Here is a 21,200-nt window from a genome sequence, read left to right as displayed (position 1 = left end):
AGTGGGCCCCGGGATACCTCTCCGTCACACGGAGTGACAAATCCCAGTCTTGATCCATACTAACTCAATGGACACCTTCAGAGATACATGTAGAACACCTTTATAGTCACCCAGTTACGTTGTGACGTTTGATGCACACAAGGTATTCCTCTGGTGAAAGTGAGTTATATGATCTCATGGTCAAAGGAATAAATACTTGACACACAGAAAACAATAGCAATAAAATGACACGATCAATATGCAACGTTCATAGTTTGGGCCTAGTCCATCAAATGATTCTCCTAAGGATGTGATCCCGTCATCAAGTGACAAGACTTGTCTATGGTCAGGAAACCTTGACCATCTTTGATCAACGAGCTAGTCAACTAAAGGCTTACTAGGGACAGTGTTTTGTCTATGTATCCACACATGTATTTGAGTTTCCAATCAATACAATTATAGCATGGATAATAAACGATTATCACGAACAAATAAATATAATAATAACTAACTTATTATTGGCTCTAGGGCATATTTCCAATAGTCTACCACTTGCACTAGAGTCAATAATCTAGTTCACATCACCATGTGATTTTAACGAATCCAACACCCATATAGTTCTGGGTTTGATCACGGCTTGCTCGTGAGAGAGGCTTTAGTCAACGGTTCTGAATCTTCCAGATCCGTGTGTGCTTTACAAATCTTTATGTCATCTTATAGATGCTGCTACTACGTGCTATTCGGAAATACTCCAAATATCTACTCTACTATATGAATCCGTTTTACTACTTAGAGTTATTCGGATTAGTGTCAAAGCTTGCATCGACGTAACCCTTTACCACGAACTCTTTAATCACCTCCATAATCGAGAAAAATTCCTTAGTCCACTAGTCACTAAGGATAACTTTGACCGCTGTTTTAGTGATTCAATCCTGGATCACCTTTTGTACCCCTAGACAAACTCATGGCAAGGCACACATCAGGTGCGGTACACAACTTGGCATACTTTAGAGCTTACGGCTAAGGCATAGGGGACGACCTTCGTCCTTTCTCTTTCTTCTGTCGTGGTCGGGCTTTGAGTCCTACTCAAATTCACACCTTACAACACAGCCAAGAACTCCTTCTTTGTTGATCTATTTTGAACTCCTTCAAAAACTTGTCAAGGCATGAATTTCATTGAAAGTTCTATTAAGCGTTTTGATCTATCTCTATAGATCTTGATGCTCAATGTTCAAGTAGCTCTATCCAGGTTTTCCTTTGAAAAACTCCTTTCAAACAACCCTTTATGCTTCACAGAAATTCTACATTATTTTCGATCTACAATATTTCAACCACATATACTTATCAGAAATTCTATAGTGCTCCCACTCACTTCGTTGTAAAATACAAGTTTCTCATAAACCTTGTACAAACCGAAAAGCTTTGATCATCTCATCAAAGCATATATTCCAACTCCGAGATGCTTGCACCAGTCCATAGAAGGATCGTTGGAGCTTGCATACTTGTTAGCATCCTTAGGATTGACAAAACCTTCTGGTTGTATCACATACAACCTTTCCTCAAGGAAATCGTCGAGGAAACAATGTTTTGACATCCTATGTGCAATATTTCACAAATAATGCAGCAATTGCTAACATAATTCCAACAGATTTTTAGCATCGCTACGAGTGAGAAAGTCGCATCATAGTCAACTCTTTGAACTTGTCGGAAACATCTTTGTGATAAGTCGAGCTTTTCTTAATGGTGACTTTTCATCATCATCATCTGCCTTCCCTTTAAAGATCCATCTTTACTTAACAGTCCTACGACCATCATGTACTTCTTGCAAAGTCTACACTTTGTTTTCTTACATGGATCCTCTCTCGGATTTCATGGCCTGCAGCCATTTGTCGGAATCCGGGCCCACCATCGCTTCTCCATAGCTCGTAGGTTCATTATTGTTCAACAACATGACCTCCAAGACAAGGTTACCGTACCACTCTGTATTAGTACGCGACCTTGTCCACCTACGAGGTTTGTAGTAACTTGATCCGAAGCTCTAATGATCACCATCATCAGCTTCCACTTCAATTGGTGTAGGCGCCACAGGAACAACTTCCTGCGCCCTGCTACACACTAGTTGAAGTGATGGTTCAATAACCTCATCAAGTTCCACCACTCTCCCACTCAATTCTTTCGAGAGAAACTTTTCCTCAAGAAAGGACCCGTTTCCAGAAACAAAAACTTTGCTTCTGGATCTGAGATATGAGATGTACCCAACTGTTTTGGGTATCCTATGAAAGTGCATTTATCCGCTTTGGGTTCGAGCTTATCAGACTAAAACTTTTTCACATAAGCGTCGCAGCCCCAAACTTTCAGGAAACAACAGCTTAGGTTTCTCAAACCATAGTCTTTACTGTGTCATCTCAAAGGAAATACGCGGTGCCCTATTTAAAGTGAATGCGGCTGTCTCTAATGGATAACCCATAAACGATAGTGGTAATTCGATAAGAGATATCACAGTATGCGCTATATCCAATAGGGCGTTGCTATGACGTTCGAACACACCATCACACTATGGTGTTCCAGGTAGCATGAATTGTGAAACAATTTTCACATTGTCTTAAGTGTGTACCAAAACTCGCAACTGAGATATTTATTTCTATGATCATATCGTAGAAATTTTATCCTCTTGTCACGACGATCTTCACTCTGAAATATCTTTGAACTTTTCAATATTTCAGACTTGTGATTCATCAAGTAAATACTCATGTATCTACTCAAGTCGTTAGTGAAGTAAGAACGTAACGATATCCACTGCGTGCCTCAGCACTCATTGGACTGCACACATAAAAAATGTATTACTTCCAACAAGTTACTCTCTTATTTCATGTGGTATGTTTTTGCATGTCTCAAGTGATTCAAAATCAAGTGAGTCCAAACGATCCATCTGCATGGAGTTTCTTCACGCGTTTATACCAACAGGTATTGTTTGCATGTCTCAAATGTTTCAAAAATGAGTGAGTACAAAGATCCATCAGCATGGAGCTTCTTCATGCAGTTTACACCAACGTGACTCAAGTGGCAGTGCCACAAGTAAGTGGTACTATCATTATTACTTTGTATCTTTTGGCATCAATATTATGAACATGTGTAGCACTACGATCGAGATTCAATAAACCATTGAAGGTAATTATTCAAGCAAATAGAATACCCATTATTCTCTTTAAATGAATAATCGTATTGCAATAAACATGATCCAATCATGTTCATGCTCAACGTAAATACCAAATAACAATTATTTAGGTTTAACACCAATCCCGATGGTAGAGGGAGCGTGCGATGTTTGATCACATCAACCTTGGAAACACTTCTAACACTTATCGTCACCTCGCTTTTAGCTAGTCTCCGTTTATTCCGTAGCTTTTATTTCGAGTTACTAATCACTTAGCAATCGAACCAGTATCTTATACCCTCATGCTACTAGGAGTACTAGTTAAGTACACATCAATATCATGTATATCAAATATACTTCTGTTGACTTCGCCAGCCTTTTCATTTACCAAGTATCTAGGGTAGCTCCGCCTTAGTGACCGTTCCCCTCATAACAGAAGCACTTAGTCTCGGGTTTGGGTTCAATCTTAGGTTTCTTCATTAGAGCAGCAATTGGTTTGTCGTTTCATGAAGTATCCCTTCTAGCCCTTGCCCTTCTTGAAACTAGTGGTTTTACTAACCATCAACAATTGATGCTCCTTCTTGATTTCTACTTTCGCAGTATCAAACATTGCGAATCGCTCAAGGATCATCATATCTATCCTTGATATGTTATAGTTCATCACGAAGCTCTAGCTGCTTAGTGGCAGTGACTTTGGGGAACCATCAATATCTCATCTGGAAGATTAACTCCCACTTGATTCAAGCGATTTTTGTACTCACACAATTTGAGAACATGCTCAATGATTGAGCTTTTCTCCTTTACTTTGTAGACAAAGAATCTTGTCGGAGGTCTCATATCTCTCAACAAGGGCACGAGCATGAAATCTCAATTTCATCTCTTAGAACATCTCTTATGTTCCGTGACGTTTCAAAATGTCTTCGGCGCCTTGCTTCTAAGCCATTAAGTATTACGCACTGAACTATCACGTAGTCATCAAAACGTGTATGTCAGATGTTCGCAACATCCATAGACGACGCTCGAGGTGTAGCACACTGAGTGGTGCATTAAGGACATAAGCCTTCTGCGCAGCAATGAGGACAATCCTCAGTTTCATGGACTCGGTCCGCAAAGTTGCTACTATCATCTTTCAACTAAATTTTCTCTAGGAACATATAAAAATAGTAGAGCTATAGCGCAAGCTACATCATAATTCGCAAATACATTTTGACTATGTTCATGATAATTAGAGTTTAACTAATAAAATTACTTAATAAACTCCCACTCAAAAAAATACATCTCTCTAGTCATTTGAGTGGTACATGATCCAAATCCACTAACTCAAGTCCGATCATCACGTGAGTTGAGAATAGTTTCAATGGTAAGCATCTTTATGCTAATCATATCAACTATATGATTCATGCGCGACCTTTCGGTCTCATGTGTTCCCAGGCGATGTCTGCACATGCTAGGCTCGTCAACTTTAACCCGAGTGTTTCGCGTGTGCAACTGTTTTGCACCCGTTGTATGTGAACATTGAGTCTATCACACCCGATCATCACGTGGTGTCTCGAAAAGACGAACTATTGCAACGGTGCACACTCGGGGAGAACACAATTTCGTCTTGAAATTTTAGTGAGAGATCACCTTATAATGCTACCGTCGTTCTAAGCAAAATAAGATGCATAGAAGGATTAACATCACATGCAATTCATAAGTGACATGATATGGCCATCATCTTGTGCTTCTTGATCTCCATCACTCGAGCACCGGCATGATCTTCTTGTCACCGGCGCCACACCGTGATCTCCATCATCATGATCTCCATCAACGTGTCGCCATCGAGGTTGTCGTGCTATCTATGCTATTACTACTAAAGCTACGACCTAGCAATATAGTAAATGCATCTCCAAACACAAACGTTAGTTTAAAGACAACCCTATGGCTCCTGCTGGTTGTCGTAGCATCGACGTGCAAGCCGATATTAACTATTACAACATGATCATCTCATACATCCAATATATCACATCACGTCATTGGCAATATCATATCACAAGCATACCTGCAAAAACAAGTTAGACGTCCTCTAATTTGTTGTTGCGTGTTTTACGTGGCTGTTATGGGTATCTAGTATGATCGCATCTTACTTACGCAAAAACCACAACGAAGATGTGCAAATTGCTATTTAACCTCTCCATGGACCGCCTCGATCAAAACCAATTCTACTAAAGTTGAAGAAACAGGCACCCGCCAGTCATCTTTATGCAACGAGGCTGCGTGTCAATCGATGAAACCAGTCTCTCGTAAGCGTACGAGTTATGTCGGTCCGGGCCGCTTCAATCCAACAATACCGCTGAATCGAGAAAAGACTAAGGAGGGCAGCAAATCGAACATCACTGTCCACAAAACCTTTTGTGTTCTACTTGAGATAACATCTACGCATGAACCTAGCTCATGATGCCATTGATGGGGAACGTTGCATGGGAAACAAAAAATTTCCTACGCACACGAATACCTATCATGGTGATGTCCATCTACGAGTGGAGATTGGATCTACGTACCCTTGTAGATCGCACAACGGGAAGCATTTAAGAAACACAGTTGATGTAGTGGAAGGTCTTCACGTCCCTCGAACCGTCCCACGAACTGTCCCGCGATCCGTCCCACGAACCATCCCGTGATCCGTCCCATGATCCGTTCCGATCTAGTGCCGAACGGACGACACCTCCGCTTTCAGCACACGTACAGCGGCCTTCTTGATCAACAAGCAAGACGGATAAGTAGATGAGTTCTCCGGTAGCGTAACGGCACGCCGGTGGTGGTGATGATCTACTCCTGCAAGGCTCCGCCGAGCTCCGCAGAAATCCGATCTAGAGGTGAACCTGTGTGGTATAGGGTAGAGTTTCACGTGGCAAAGTTGTGTCTCAAAAAGCCCTAAACCACCACTATATAGGAGGAAGGGGGAGGGGCTATCCTTGAGGCACAAGGCCTCAAGGTGCGTCGTCCAAGGGGGAGGAGTTGGACTCCAATCCCAATTCGATTTGTTGGGGAAGGAGTCCACTCCTTCCTTCCCACCTCCCTCTTTCCTTTTCTTTTTCTTTTCTTTTTGGTATTTTCTTATGTGGCGCCATAGCCCTCTTGGGCTGACTCCACCAGCCCTCTAAGGACTTGTGGCACCACCCTAGGGCCTTGAGCTCACTCCTAGGTGGGTGGGCCCCTCCCGGTGAACACCCGGAACCCATTCTTCCAGTGAATTGCCCGAAACTTTCCAGTGACCAAATGAAAGCATCATATATATCAATCTTTGTATTATCATTTTCGTGCATGTGTTAGAATAAAGTAGTCGTATCTTTGAGTATAATGAATCTTCAGAGATGAATGAATTCCAATAATAGTATAATCTAATCATTTGTATCTTCTGATAATACTTCCACATGCAAAACAGATTCTTGAAAGACGTATAGTGCAACAAGGGTGGGTTGTCAACATTACAAACCTCAGAAGTTTAACGAGAGTTTTACAACAACAGATAGCAAAGAGAATGGCCAATGTTGGAAACTCGAGATAAAATGCGACCAAATGAAAGGCAGATAGCAAATGTATGAGAACTCGATGTAATTCTCACCCTTTTGTCAACAAGTGGCAAATAACATGATGCATGACATGTAGATTGCTCCAAACCATTATCTGAAGTGTCATCACCAAATCCTTCGGACTCAAAGGCCAATATGTCTTTGATGGTGACAAGTGCTTGAAGAATTTCCTCGTTGTTTGCAGCTTGGCATGTGAAAGAAATGGCTTGTGGCTAAGCAAAAGAACAAGGCATAGTGGGAGCAATAGAAGGATCAATGTGAGACACAACATTCCCTTAGGTTGGCTTGATGGTAGGAGAAATATCTTTAGATTCTTCGAGTAACTTCTTCAATTTAAGCTGAAGCAACTCTGTATAGATGCAGCACGAGCCAGCAGAGGCGGAGTGGAGTGCTGCTCAAAGTCTTCAGTTTGTACCTTGATGAATGCAATCATAGATTCCTTTGATGTTAGAGTTGGTGTGTTTATTCTTGGGAAAAAACTTTCGGAGCAGCTTCCACATGCGTTTCTTGTTCTCATCCGCTATAAGCTGAAGCGGCCTTCATAGGTGGAGGAGAGCGTTCTTCCGGGTGATTCTTATTCGGAAGATAAATTGCTTGGTAGTCACCCCACATAGGACTGGATGTGAAATTCTTGGCAAACGAAGGGTGAAGGAATTGATAGTTCCACCACTTCTGAACCCAGTGGCACTGAATCTTTTGAAGGCGACTTTTCTTCTATTGTTTGGTTTCACTTGGAATTTTATCAAACCGATCATGAGAGACAAACTCTTCATTATTCTCATAAGTCTAACGGCTACCCTTCTTCTTTTTCAAAACATTTTCTTCCTCAACATATTGATCATTTTGGTCAATGGCTCTCTTGCGCTTGCTTGTTGATGGGCCTACCATTGGGCCCTTTTCATTTAGTGCCTTGGACTCATCTGCAATGCCCAAGAAAATCTCTTCATCTATGTCCCTGTGTCCCACAATCTCAGATGAATCTACAATGGACTTGATTTTCCAGTTAAGATAGATAGGTCCTCAGGGAATGGATAGGCTTACGAATTTGCATAACATGAGTTTTGGAATGAAAATCGTTTTAACCGAAAATGTAGATGAGGATTTTGAGAAGTGTTTTGGGCGAATGAAATGAAATAGGTTCAATCTACTATCGTGAATAGATCTACTAGATTGCAAGCTAGGCATTCTATTCGAGTGAGAGGGAACTCATACCCTAGGTCTTAAAATAAGATGCGAGGAACAATTGCAAACCACATCCAATCGATTTAACTATCAACAACGGATTTGGAAGATACAATAAAATCAGAAGAAATTAAAACGGGCGAGCTAGAATGAAATAGGAATGAGGCTCGAGTTCGTGATGCACGTACCCCAACTCGGTGACGAACACCGACTACAACTGCATGGCGAGGGAGATGAACCACGATGATTTTTGGTGACTGCAGCGACTCCTTTCCGGTAGTGAAGCGGCAAAGGAGGTGCCATCGTCGAGCTCTAAGTGGAGCACTGTTCTTGCAAGGGTTTCAATGAGAATAGAGGCGTGAAGAAAATAAGTGGGAGGGGGCGGTTGCACGTATATATATATATATATGTGTGAGGGGTATAACTACACCCGACTGAATCATATCGGGCAGTTCTGAATCACTACAAGAAATATGCTAACTTGCGACCTTCAATATTGGTCACTGGATAGTCGTTGATTTCCATTTGCGACCTTTTTATGACCAAAACCAGACTGTCAAAAGCTGAGCGTCTCTAATGAACTATAACAACCTTTCTTCTTGATTGGTCGTAGACATTTACGACCAAACAAAAGGTCATAAATTAGAATCAGCCCGGTCCATTCCGGTCGTCTACATGTGCCAAACCCAATAATTTAGCCCATTAAATGTTTTTTCCTCTTTATTTTTCTTAGCTGCATGGGCCAGGCCCAATAAATTGGCCTTTTATTTTCTACGATGGAGCCTTTTATTGCGCAATTTTTTTATAGTCCAATCTTGTTTTGGGCCACAGCCTTTTTAGTCCTGTTCTTGTTTGGGCCTTGGCCTTTTTATTTTAAGAGATGCAACCTTTTAACTATATTTTTTTACAGTCAACTCTTTTTTTAGGCCCATGCCTTTTTAGTCTAATTCTTGTTTGGGTCTCGGCCTTTTTGCAGTCCAACTAAGTTTAGAGCCCAAACAAAATGGTCCAAACAAAACTCCAATAATTCACAACTTCACAAAATGCATAACTTCACAGGTGCACAGCTTCACAAAATGCAGTACTTCACAGGTTCAGAAACTGCATAACTTCACAGTTTTCAATCTTTACACTACACCGCAACCCAGATATGTCTACTACTGCCTACTATTACAATACATATGCTACTCTATGTTGATAGGCTTCATAGCTTCACACTTGGCGTCGTACTTCACCTGTGCAAAAAATAAGAATAAGGTGTAAACAACATCAAACCATTAGACAATGATGGATCCAATAGCTTGTAAGCAAGAATTGGAAAAACAATCAATGTACATAAATAGTATGACTAACACTAACCAGTATGTGTACATGGAGTGTCTAAAATTTTCTTACTAGCTAGGAGTTTTTTGGTATATAATATACTCACATGTGAAACTCTAACTAAATTGACCATAGAAATGAAAAGACCTACAAGAATAAGTTCAGTCAGAATCCATGCATGTAAAATTTTGAGCACCAAAATAACAAATCTACCAAACCAGATAATATCGTTGCAGTTACTACTCCAGTAAGTAGAGAAGAGCAAGCGGGAGTATTGAGAAAATAATTACTGCTGAACTAATGCTACAGAAACTAAAACAACACACACATGCCTAATGATCCAGTTAATGGAACAGAGATTATTATGGAACATAATGTGGCATGTCAAGATTCATCACATAATTTCATCTTTGCTAAGCAAATGTTACATCTGAACTAAAAAGTATCCTCATTCCAAGTCAACAATCAACAAGACCTACACTACACGATCGAAAACAAGAACAAGGTTGTAAAATTCTGAGAAACAATATATTGTACAAGGACATATGGCACCAGAGTGAAAGAGTAACCACACAGTTTGTAGATTAGCCAAAGTGCTACCTGTTGCTGCTATTGAACCACGGAGGGGAGGAAGCAGAACGGTGACCAGCATAGCAAAGATGATGGCATAACTAACCTTGACAAAAACCTGCATTTGCTCGAATGGTTGTAAGTCATGACGAGCAAAAACACGATAGACACAGGAAGTTGTTGCCAGTGCTACATACTCAGAGAAATAAAATGGAGTAAGCATCATGATTTATTAAAGAAATTTTCCAGCTAATCTGAAGTTTGCACATCCAGATTTTTCTTTCTCTATCAACATATGAATAGAAAGCAAGTAATGCATAACCAGACCAAGCTTACATACAGGTTTTAGGTCTTTATCAACATCATGACTAAGCAGGTTTCATTATATATTTGTTTGTTCACTGATTTTAAATTGCTGGCTTGATGGAATTACTAAATAACATTACACTAGCATAAGCATAACAATCTTAGAAAAAAAATCCTCATCACGCTACCACATGTGATGAAATCCGCAACAGGACTAAGATCCTCATCGTACTTCTACGAGCAGAAGGCGCACGATCTAGCGAGAAGAGGCAGAGGACACGCACGGGCCAAGATTGAACAGCAGCAAGAGAACACAAACATACATGGAAGAAGAGCAAGGCAAAGCAGGAGCACGTGTGTCACAGAACTGGGAGGGAGAGGGGAAGGGGAACGGGGCATTACCGAGTTGGTCGTGTTGGAGATGTACAAGGACTGGATCACGGACTGTATCACGAGATTGCCATCGCCCGCGACCTTCAACATCTTTGCGGCCGATGACTACGCGTTGAGGAGGAGGATGTGGTCGAGGGCGACACATCAAGGAGGAGGTTGCGGCCCACGCTGGTGCATCGAGGAGGAGGCAGCAACCGACGCCGACGCGTTGAGGAGGACACTGCTGCCGACGACGAAGCAAGGAGAAGGCTCCGGTCTCGTGCATGCCTTAAATTCCGCAAGGTCCTCCTCGTGGCTTCTGAGCCACGTGGTTCGAGGAGAATCTGTTCGTCTAGCCGCCCCCTAGGTTAGCACAGAGAAGGACCTCTGCGGAGGCCGAGAACGAAGAAGCCCTCGATGAGCATGGCGGATCTAGGTGCGCCATGGCCGCCGCCAGACCTACTCTCTAGCGACCTCCCTCCCTCTTGTCTTCTCTTGTGATGAGGGGATGGGGAGGAGGGGTGGGAGGGGAGGTGGTGGGAGAGGCGGCCATGACCGACGATGGCGGCGACGATGTATGAGGGAACAGAGTTATCCATGGGGAAATTTGCAGCTCCGGCAGACAGAGGAGGGTCGAGAACAGATCGAGGATGGCAGGGGCTGGGAAGGATGGCGGGGGCTAGGGGCGATGGTTGCGGCGAGGTTCGAGAGGCTGCGGCGTCGACCTATATCGGGGAGAAGGAGAGAAGGGGGGAGGCGGCGGTGTTCTCGGGAAGGAAGGGATCGAGAGAGGAGATAGAGTGTGCCACGCACTGCACTAGGTGTAAGTAGGAGAGGTGAGTGTTTGGTGGGTCGTTGGGTTGGATGGACGGATGGATGGATATACGGATGGGCAGATGTTTGACACGTCATCGATCCATGCCATAGCAGATTCCACCAATGAGAATTAAGTTGATATAAAAAATTTATTGATTTTTGTTTATTTTATATTTTACCCTCTTATAGTTTGTTAAAATGACCCAATATTTGTCAACATGTGTGTATCTTGGTATGACAAACAATGTTGTCAAAGAGATTTTACATCTTCTTTCACAAAAAAATCATTTTGTTTTTTTGAAGTGCCAAAAACAGGTTTTTTCTAAAGAACCTACCAAATCTTTGTTGTAAAAATGTAGCAATTCATTTCTTAAAAATATTAGATCATATATTATGTACAATTTATCAAATGGTTGCCACTCAAAACCTTTCTATCCACCTCTCCTCAAATTGAAATTTTTTTGTTGATTCAGCAGGAACGGTGTCAAATTTGCACTAGAGATGTCTCATAGTTTGATCATGATTTTTCCTAAATATCATTTCTGGGCACAGAAGTAGTCATTTTATCACATATCCAAGAAATTGTTAGTAAGATTCCACCCATAGCTTTGAATGGTCATGACTGCCATTTTTTACATCATATGGACGCCGTGCGTTTAGGAGAAATGAGTGAGAGACGTTGGATCTGTATCATATGGACGACTCGGGTCGACTATAGCGGGGTGATCCGTGGGAAGACATGTTTTGTGTTCTGATTGGTTCAAAAAATATGTCATTCAAAACAGTTTGTGAACACCTACCAATAATAATTTTTTAAATGGCACCACTAAATTTTTCACTCAAGTTATATACAAATTTATGGATGATAACCTTCGCATTGTGTCATTATATGTGACAAAGTTACCAGGTAAAATAATAAACTTGTAATATGGCAATTATTTTTTAAAAGTGTTCTTAGAAATGAGCTATCATGTGTGAAGATTCATGGCTTTCAAGCCAAATGATCAATCTTATGGCCACATTCATGGCATAGTTTGTTCAAATGATATCATATTGTGCACAAGGGTGCATATTGGAATGGAAAACAATGTTGCCTAAGGATGTTTTATTTTCTTTGGACGGAAAATCATTTTTCCATTTTTAGAGTGCCCAAAATGAGTTTTTTTGTGAAGGACCTACCATATATTTGTTGCAAAGTTTGACCAAGTAATTTTTCTAAAATACTAGGCCATATTTAATGTACAATTGCCCAAATGTTTGGGTGTGAAAAGATTTTATCCACCTCTCATGAAAAAGACAAATTTCCGCTGATTTAGTTGGAAGCGGGTCAAATTTGAACTGCAGCTCCCTTATAGTTTGCTCTTCATTTTTTACAAAAGACATTTTTGGGTACATAAGTATCCGTTTAATCAGAGAAACACTAAAACTTTTCAAAGACTCAACCACTAGGTAGCAACAATCATACCCGTCGTTTTGACCGCATTTTGAAATGGGCATGAAAAATTCAAAAACAAATCAAAAAATGGAAAACCATCGTATTGTGTCATTATATGTGAAAAAGTTACCAGGTAAAATAATAAACTTGTAATATGAAAATTATTTAAAAAAAGTGTTCTTAGAAATGAGCTATCATGTGTGAAGATTCATGGCTTTCAAGCCAAATGATCAATCTTATGGCCACATTCATGGCATAGTTTGTTCAAATGATCTCATATTGTGCACAAGGGTGTCTATTGGAATGGAAAACAATTTTTCCTAAGTAAGTTTTCATTTTCTTTGTACGGAAAATCATTATTCATTTTTTGAGTGCCCAAAATGAGTTTTTTGTGAAGGACCTACCATTTAATTGATGCAAAATTGGACCAAATCATTTTTCTAAAATACTAGGACATATTTAATGTACAATTGACCAAATGGTTGGGTGTCAAAAGATTATATCCACCTCTCGTGAAAAAGACAAATTTCGGTCGATTCAGTTGGAAGCGGGTCAAATTTGAACTGCACCTACATTATACTTTGCTCTTTATATTTCCCAAAAATCATTTTAAGGTACATAAGTATCCATTTAATCAGAAATACATGGTGTGGTGGCAAGACATCGAGGTTTGGATGGTGTTCGAGGGCCCCAACTCCAGAGCGTGCAAACGAGCATGCCAACCGCGTGGTCACCGCATGATTGTGGCATTGACGCGTGTTCTGGGCAGCCTAGGCATGTCTAGTGGGTTTATCAGTCCCCCGTTAGGTCTTAGTAAGAATAATACAACAGAAAAATCTCACAAGGAGACTGAAATAAGCTCAAACATGAATTAGCACCCAAGTGTTTGATTAGCGGTGGGGGAATTCACAAGGCCAATGGGCCTAATTTTTGGGCGAGGATGATCATCTGCTAAGGAGACTGTCTTGGAAAAATTTCATCTCAAATGAAGGAGCCTTGGTGGCACTTGCTTTGCAAAGTACCACACTGGGCAGAAATATGGATGTTGAAACTGGGGTCAAATGAATGAATGGATTGATCTCAATTTGGAGGAGGATGGTGATTTGGGCATAGGAAAGTACTCTAAAAAAATTATACCATTTGGACATATGAAAGTGGCACTTCCTTCACAATGCTCTTCTATGGACACAAACTTGTAAAAAATATTCAAAGGAATTGGATAAATGAAATGTGCTCACATTTGGTGTAGATAAGTTACACATGTAGGAACATGCCCTGGTAAATTATTTGCGTAATTAAGAAATCTAAAATGTATTTGCTTCACAAAATAAAAATATGACCAGAATAAAAGATTGGATGATGATCTCATATGGATTACTGAATAGAGCTCAAATTTGTAGAGAGTGATCATTTGGGCATATAGAATACTTGGAAAAATCTTAGATCATTTGGATATTCATAGTTAGTACTTCCTTCACAAAGCTTCTCTCTGGGTAGAAAATTTGGAAATTTGCTGAGGAAGATTTAATAGGCAAATAGAGCTGAATTATTTGGATATGGAAGACAACTAAAAAAAGTTTGCGAGCAATAGGAGGTATGTATATAGCACTTGCTTTGCAATGTGCCAATCTGGACAGAACATAGAAATTGAAGTTGTGCTCACATAAATGATAGGCTGTAGTTGAACTTTGGAGGAGTATGATAATTTGGTGATATGAAGACACTGTAAACATTTCATACAATTTGAATAAACAAAACTAGTACTTCCTTCACAATGCTCTCCAGTGAACAGAACATTGGGCACATTGGGAAAATTTGGCTAAATTAAATGAGCTAAAATTTGGTGGAGGGAGGTTATATAGTAAGGCTCATGTTCTGGTAAATTTTCATCATTTATAAAGAAATAGAAAATGTAGTTGCTTCACAAACTGAAAATATTACCAGAAACAAAGATTCAATGGTGAGCTCACATGGATTGTTAGCTCAGGCTCAAATTTTGTGGAGAGCTATTATTTTGGCATATATAAGATGTGGAAAAAAATTAAACTCATTAGGTTACTCGTGGATAGTACTTCCTTCACAAAGCTTCTAGCTGAACAGAAACTTTGGAAATTTGCTGAGAAAGATTTACTAGGAAAATGGAGATGAATTTTTTTCATGAGGCAATGATATGGATAGGAAAGAGTGCCTAAAAATTTGGCGGGAAATTATGAAAATATAAATAGCACTTTCTTCACAAAGTGCTATTCTGAACAGAATAGGAAAATGGATATTGCTGAATTATTTTTGAACTAGGGAAGGAAGGGTTTTAGCATATTTGAGGAGTATGTGATCCAAAGAATTTATGAGAATTTTGGGAGGATTTTTGGAAGGACGGAATAGTAGGTTGCTTCACAAACTAGGGCAAAAATTGACACATAGGCAAAACTGATGATGTGGCACCTAGTCATAGCTATGACCATCTATATTGGTCGTAATTGGCTAGAAATTAGGCAACGGACGAGTGCTATCTGCTTTTCGACCATTTTCCATAAGGAAATTACGACCTTTTTTGACCAAATTGGTTGTTATGGTTTGGGGTTGGAGCCTCCCGAACAACTTATGACCAATTGATCTCAAATGGTCGTAGATTTACGACCATTTCTGCCAGGGTCACTACCAGAAGGTCACTAGTTGACATATTTCTTGTAGTGAATGCAAGCCCTATGGGATTTGGTGGATAAGATTAAGTAGTTGTTATACAAGAGCACGTGGCAACCGCTCGAGCGACATGGTCGTGGCTTGAGCAGGAAAACCAAATTTTGGATGGTGTTCACCAAAGTGATTCTTTTCGGATCGAATTCCTTATCATGGACAAAGACACCGGATGAAGAATCGGAACCAAACTAAATGGCACATTCGTAATACATCACCATAGTCTTAGATGAGATAGAATAGAGTGGAAAATGGGTCCTAAGTATTTCACCTAGAGAAAGAATAAATACAATGAAAGCAATGAGTGAAGTACATTCAGGACGAAAGGGAATACCGATGAAAAGAAACAATCGAAAGCGAACAAGAACCCATTGAAAGATAAAATATTGTAGTGATGTGACCCACCATACCAGAACTTTATGACCCCGAACATCGCATGATTTGTCATGGCACCCGGTTAGTCTTGTTCTTCGTAAATGTATTCACTCTCCGAAACAAATTTTCAGTTTGTCAAAATTTTCAAACTCTCCGAGTGTTGTGCACACATTCCTTCTAAGTTGTGTAAGTGTTGGTATGGGTGTCGAGTCTATCTTACTGCATATTTGTGGAATCTAGTATATTTAGCTCATGCCATGGAACACTGAATCTTTTCTCATCGAGAGGCTCGGTGAAGATGTCAACGACATTTTCTTCAGTCTTGACGTGACTGATAACAATATGCTCTCGAAGAACATGGTCACGAAGGAAATGATGCCTGATATCAATGTGCTTGGTGCGAGACTGCTGCACTAGGTCGTGTGCAATTTTGATGGCACTCTCATTGTTGCAATATAAAGGAATCCTCTTGACCTTCATGTCATAATCCTTAAAGTATGCTTCATCCACAATAATTGAGAGCAACAAGCACCAGCAGCAATATATTCGACCTCGGCCATAGATAATGCGACACAATTATGCTTCGTTGAAGACCAACACACCAAATACCTTTCGAGGAAATGGCAAGTCCCCGATGTAGATTTTCTATCAACCCAGTCACCTGCATAATTTGAGTATGAGTATACAATGAGATAAAAATATGCTCCCTTAGGATACCATAAACCTAAGATGGGGTGTAAACCAAATATCTCGGAATACGCTTGCCCGCATGACGGTGTGATTCTTTCGTTGTAGCTTGGAAACGAGAAGCACATAAGTAGAGTAAATAACCTATGATCGAATGATAAGCAATCTAATCATAATCCTTACTGTACAAATCTGCATCCAAATGTTCGTTCATTAGCATAGGTGTTTTGTAGCCCTTGTTGCAATCCTTGGTGCTGAAATTCTTCAGGCAGTCCCTCAGATATTTTTCCTCAGAGATCAAACTTCCATTTTCTTGCTGACGAATTTGAAGCCCAAGAAAGAAGTTATGTTCACCCATCATTGACATCTGATATTTCTCGGACATCATTCTCCCAAATACCACACTTCAAGCATTGTTAGTATAGCTGAAGATAACATCATACACGTATATTTGACACACGAATAAATCACCATTATAAGTTGGACTCTGCGAGGATCTTAGCGAGATTCTCGATAACCTCAGCGAGAGCATTTGGTTCACCCATCTCCGATCTAGTAATCAACAACACCAACCCTTAGCGGCACAACCCTACAGCTGCACGGTCCTCCCTGCCCCCCCCCCCCCCCGCTTGGCTAGCAGCGGGACCCAACAACAACAACATCAATGTTGCCCCCTTCACCTTCAGCAATCAGCAGCAGCTCATGTTAAACAACATGTACATTGTAACGCTAATCTCTACTATAACAGTCCTAGTGTTCACGAACCCATGACGCCCAGCCTTGCATGCCACATTTGTAGGGCGATCATTCTCCACCTTCGGGTTGGTATATATCCCTTGTATTGTGTAACACATAGAGATAAGGAAAGGATCATTCTCTCTAACTTGGTATCAGTTACCATGGTTCTTCCTCATGGCCGGCCTTCCCCCGTCCACCTCGTCGCCGGGCTCCCTCTCCTCCACGGAGACCGCTCCTGCCTCGTCCTCGGCCACCTCCACGGCCTCCTCGCCGCCGTTTTTCTTAGAGACTACTCAACCAATCCTAGAAAATCAACAAGTTTGATTGGCTAAGGAGAGAGATCGGCCGAAAATGAGCTTTGGAACAATAATGGAGTTTAGGAAGGGAAGAGATGGTCTTCTTGGGGAAGAAGATCCCCTTTATATAGTGGGGGAAAGAATCCAACCATTACCCCCACTTTCAGACCGAGCATAGCAGTACTACCATTGCCCGGTGCGGTACTACCGCACGCATGGTAGTGGCAGAGGGAGGAACTACTGTACGGGGCAACGAGCGATAGAACCGCTGGAGCGGTACTACCGCACGACCTTATGGTACTACCACGGGGTAGTATCCAACTGCCACAGGAGTTACATGGAAGTAAAAAAAATTACTTTCATGTCTACCTCCGCTGAGGCTACGGCTGTGCAAAAATCTGGCACGGTAGTACCGGACACGGTTTTGCGGTACTACCGCCTGAGGGCGGTAGTAAAAAACTATGTCCACTCTTACTACCGTAGGCGCTCGTAGTAGAAGTTGGTGGCAGCGGTACCACTGTTGCTAGGAGCGTTACTACTGCTGGCACCTGCGGTACTACTGCCCCCTTGAGCGGTACTACCGCTGGCCAATGAAAACAAGCGCATTGCTACTTTCACTTTGCACAGACAAGGGGAAACAGAATCGAGTTCCATTGAGGCGAAGGAAAGGTGGTGCAAAAGAACAGATGTGAACGTGCTGATTCCACCCTAACCTTTCACAAGAGGACCCCCTCTTAATAGTACAGCTTTCCTATGACTCAAATCCACCGAAAATAAACGTAGAAAGAACCGTCTTCGATAGACTCCGAGGGGCACCGAATCATCTTGTGCCAAGACATGAATTATCTTAAATTCTCAATGCACACGATTGGTCCACACAAGCATTGTCATCAATCACCAAAACCACTTAGGGAGAAATATGCCCTAACACAATGGTCTCTTGCAGATCTATTTGATGTAACTCTATCTTTTGTGGTGTGTTTGTTGGGATCCGATGAATTGTGAGTTTATTATCAGATCTATGAAATTATATACATTTTTGATTATTATAGCCTCGTATTTCTTCTCTGGTATGTGGGTTTGTCTAACCAACTTGATCTTTTTATTTTGCAATGGGAAGAGGTGCTTTGTGATGGGTTCGATCTTGCGGTGCTCAATCTCAGTGATAGAAAGAGACATGACATGCATGTATCGTTGCTATTAATAATAAAATGATGGGGTCTATTCCTACATTAATAGAGCTTGTATACATCATGTCATCGTTCTTAAAGCATCACTCCGTTTCTCCATGAACTCAATACACTAGATGCATGCTGGATAGCGGTCGATGCGTGGAGTAATAGAAATAGATGCAGGTAGAAGTCGGTCTACTTGTCTTGGACGTGATGCTTATATACATGATCATTGTCTTGGATATCGTCATAATTATTCCTTCTTATATCAATTGCCCAACAGTAATTTGTCTACCCACCGTTTGCTATTTTCTCGAGAGAAGCCCCTAGTGAAATCTACGGCCCCCGGGTCTATTTTACATCATCTATTTGCAATCTCTATTTTTATATTGTGTTTCCATTTTATTTTCTATTTTATTTTCATATCTATATTATCATAAAAAACATCATAGCTTGTGGCATTTTATTTGCCATCACGTTATTTGCATTTATCAATCTATCCTTTTACTTTTCTATTTGACCCACAAGGGATTGACAACCCCTACATGCATTGTGTTGCGAGGATTTGTTATTTGTGTGCAGGTACCGCTTACATAGTCTTGTGGACCCTCCTACTAGATTGATACCTTATTTTCATAACTGAGGGAAATACTTGACGTCGTTGTGCTACATCACCCTTTAAGCATGGAGGGAAACCAACGCAAATCAGCAGGGAGTCAAGATTTCTCGCGCCATTGCCGGGGAAGATCAAGTCAAGATCTATCAGGTTCCTACACATAAACTCTCATCTCCTTGCAATTACATTATTTTCCATTTTCCTATCGTTTTCCTCTCCCCCACTTCACAAAAAAATTCCTTTTATTTGCATTATTTTCGTTTGTTGTTTTCTTGTGGGATATCTTGTTTGTTTGCGTAGTCATGATGACTCAAGAAAACCCTAAGTTGTGTGATTTTTCCAGGACCAATAACAATGATTTTATTAGCACCCTTATTGCTCCTCCCGCCACTAGTGCAGAGTCTTATGATATTAATGTCGCTTTGTTGAATCTTGTTATGAAGGAGCAATTTTCCGGTACTCCTAATGAGGATGACGTGTCCCATCTAAACACTTTCGTAGAATTCTGTGATATGCAAAAGAATAAAGATGTGGACAATGATAATGTTAGGTTGAAATTATTTTCATTCTCTTTGTGTGATCGTGCTAAAGTTTGGTTTTCTTCTTTGCCATGTAATAGTATCGATTCTTGGAACAAGTGCATAGATGCTTTTATCATGAAGTATTTTCCTCCCATGAAAATTATTTCTCTTAGAAGTCAGATTATGAATTTTAAACAACTTGAGAATGAGCATGTTGCCCAATCTTGGGAAAAGATGAAATGGATGATACAAAATTGCACAACTGATGGTTTGAATTTGTGGGATTGAATTTTGTTTCTAGAAAACTTTTGGATTCCGCCACGGGTGGTACTTTTATGGAAATTACTTCGGGTGATGCTACTAAGTTGTTTGATAATATTATGGCTAATTATTCACAATGGAATACTAAACGAGCTCCTACAAGTAAGAAGGTTAATTCTATTGAAGAAATCGATGCTTTGAGTGATAAAGTTGATGGTCTTATGAAATTGGTTGCTAGTAAACATGCTCCTATTGATCCTAATGATGTTCCTTTGTCTATTTTGATTGGGCAAAAATAATGATCCCGTAGGTATGAATTTTATCTCGCGAAACAACTTTAAATATAATGCTTATAGGAACAATTTTAATCCTAGGTCGTATCCCGGAAGTTCTTCAAATAATTATGATAATTCCTATGGTAATTCGCATAATAATAATGCTAGGATACCCTCTGATCTTGAGAGTAATTTTAAGGAATTTATCAATGCGCAAAAGCTTTCAATACTACGATAAAAGAAAAGTTGAATCAGATTGATGATATGTCTAGAAGTATTAATAAAATTTCGCATGATGTTGAAAATCTCAAGAATATTTTTTTCCTAAGGTTGATATTAATGAGTCAATTAAAGCTTTCTATTTTTCCATAGATGAAATTAAGAAAAGAACCGCTATTCTTAGAGCTAAAAGAGAATTTGTAGAAATAGCATTCCCCAATTTCTTTCATAAAAATGATGAAAAAATTAAAATGATTCATGTTTAGTCTATTAATTCCTTGCTTAGTAATGTTAAAATTAATGATGAGGGAACTGAATAAGAGTCAACTTTTGCTAGAAGGTGTTCCCATGATTTGCAGGGTGAAAATCTTATTGAAAAAATTGATAAAAGTGGGATCGAAGAGGTCATAACTCTATCTAGTGATGCACCCACTATTTTGGATTACAAAATCTTTCTTTTGGATAATTTCTCTTTGATTTAGTGTATTTCTATGTTCCAATCAATGATAAATTCACCCAATGCCTATGAACAAAATAAAGCTTTTACTAAACATATTTCGGATGCGGTAATAAAATCTTTGGAAGAAAAGTTAGAGCTAGAGATTTCAATTCCTAGGAAATTATATGATGAATGGAA

The sequence above is a fragment of the Hordeum vulgare genome, chromosome 4H (genome assembly GCF_904849725.1).
Source record: "Hordeum vulgare subsp. vulgare chromosome 4H, MorexV3_pseudomolecules_assembly, whole genome shotgun sequence".
Lineage (NCBI taxonomy): Eukaryota > Viridiplantae > Streptophyta > Magnoliopsida > Poales > Poaceae > Hordeum > Hordeum vulgare.
Note: the sequence above shows the minus strand (reverse complement) of the source record.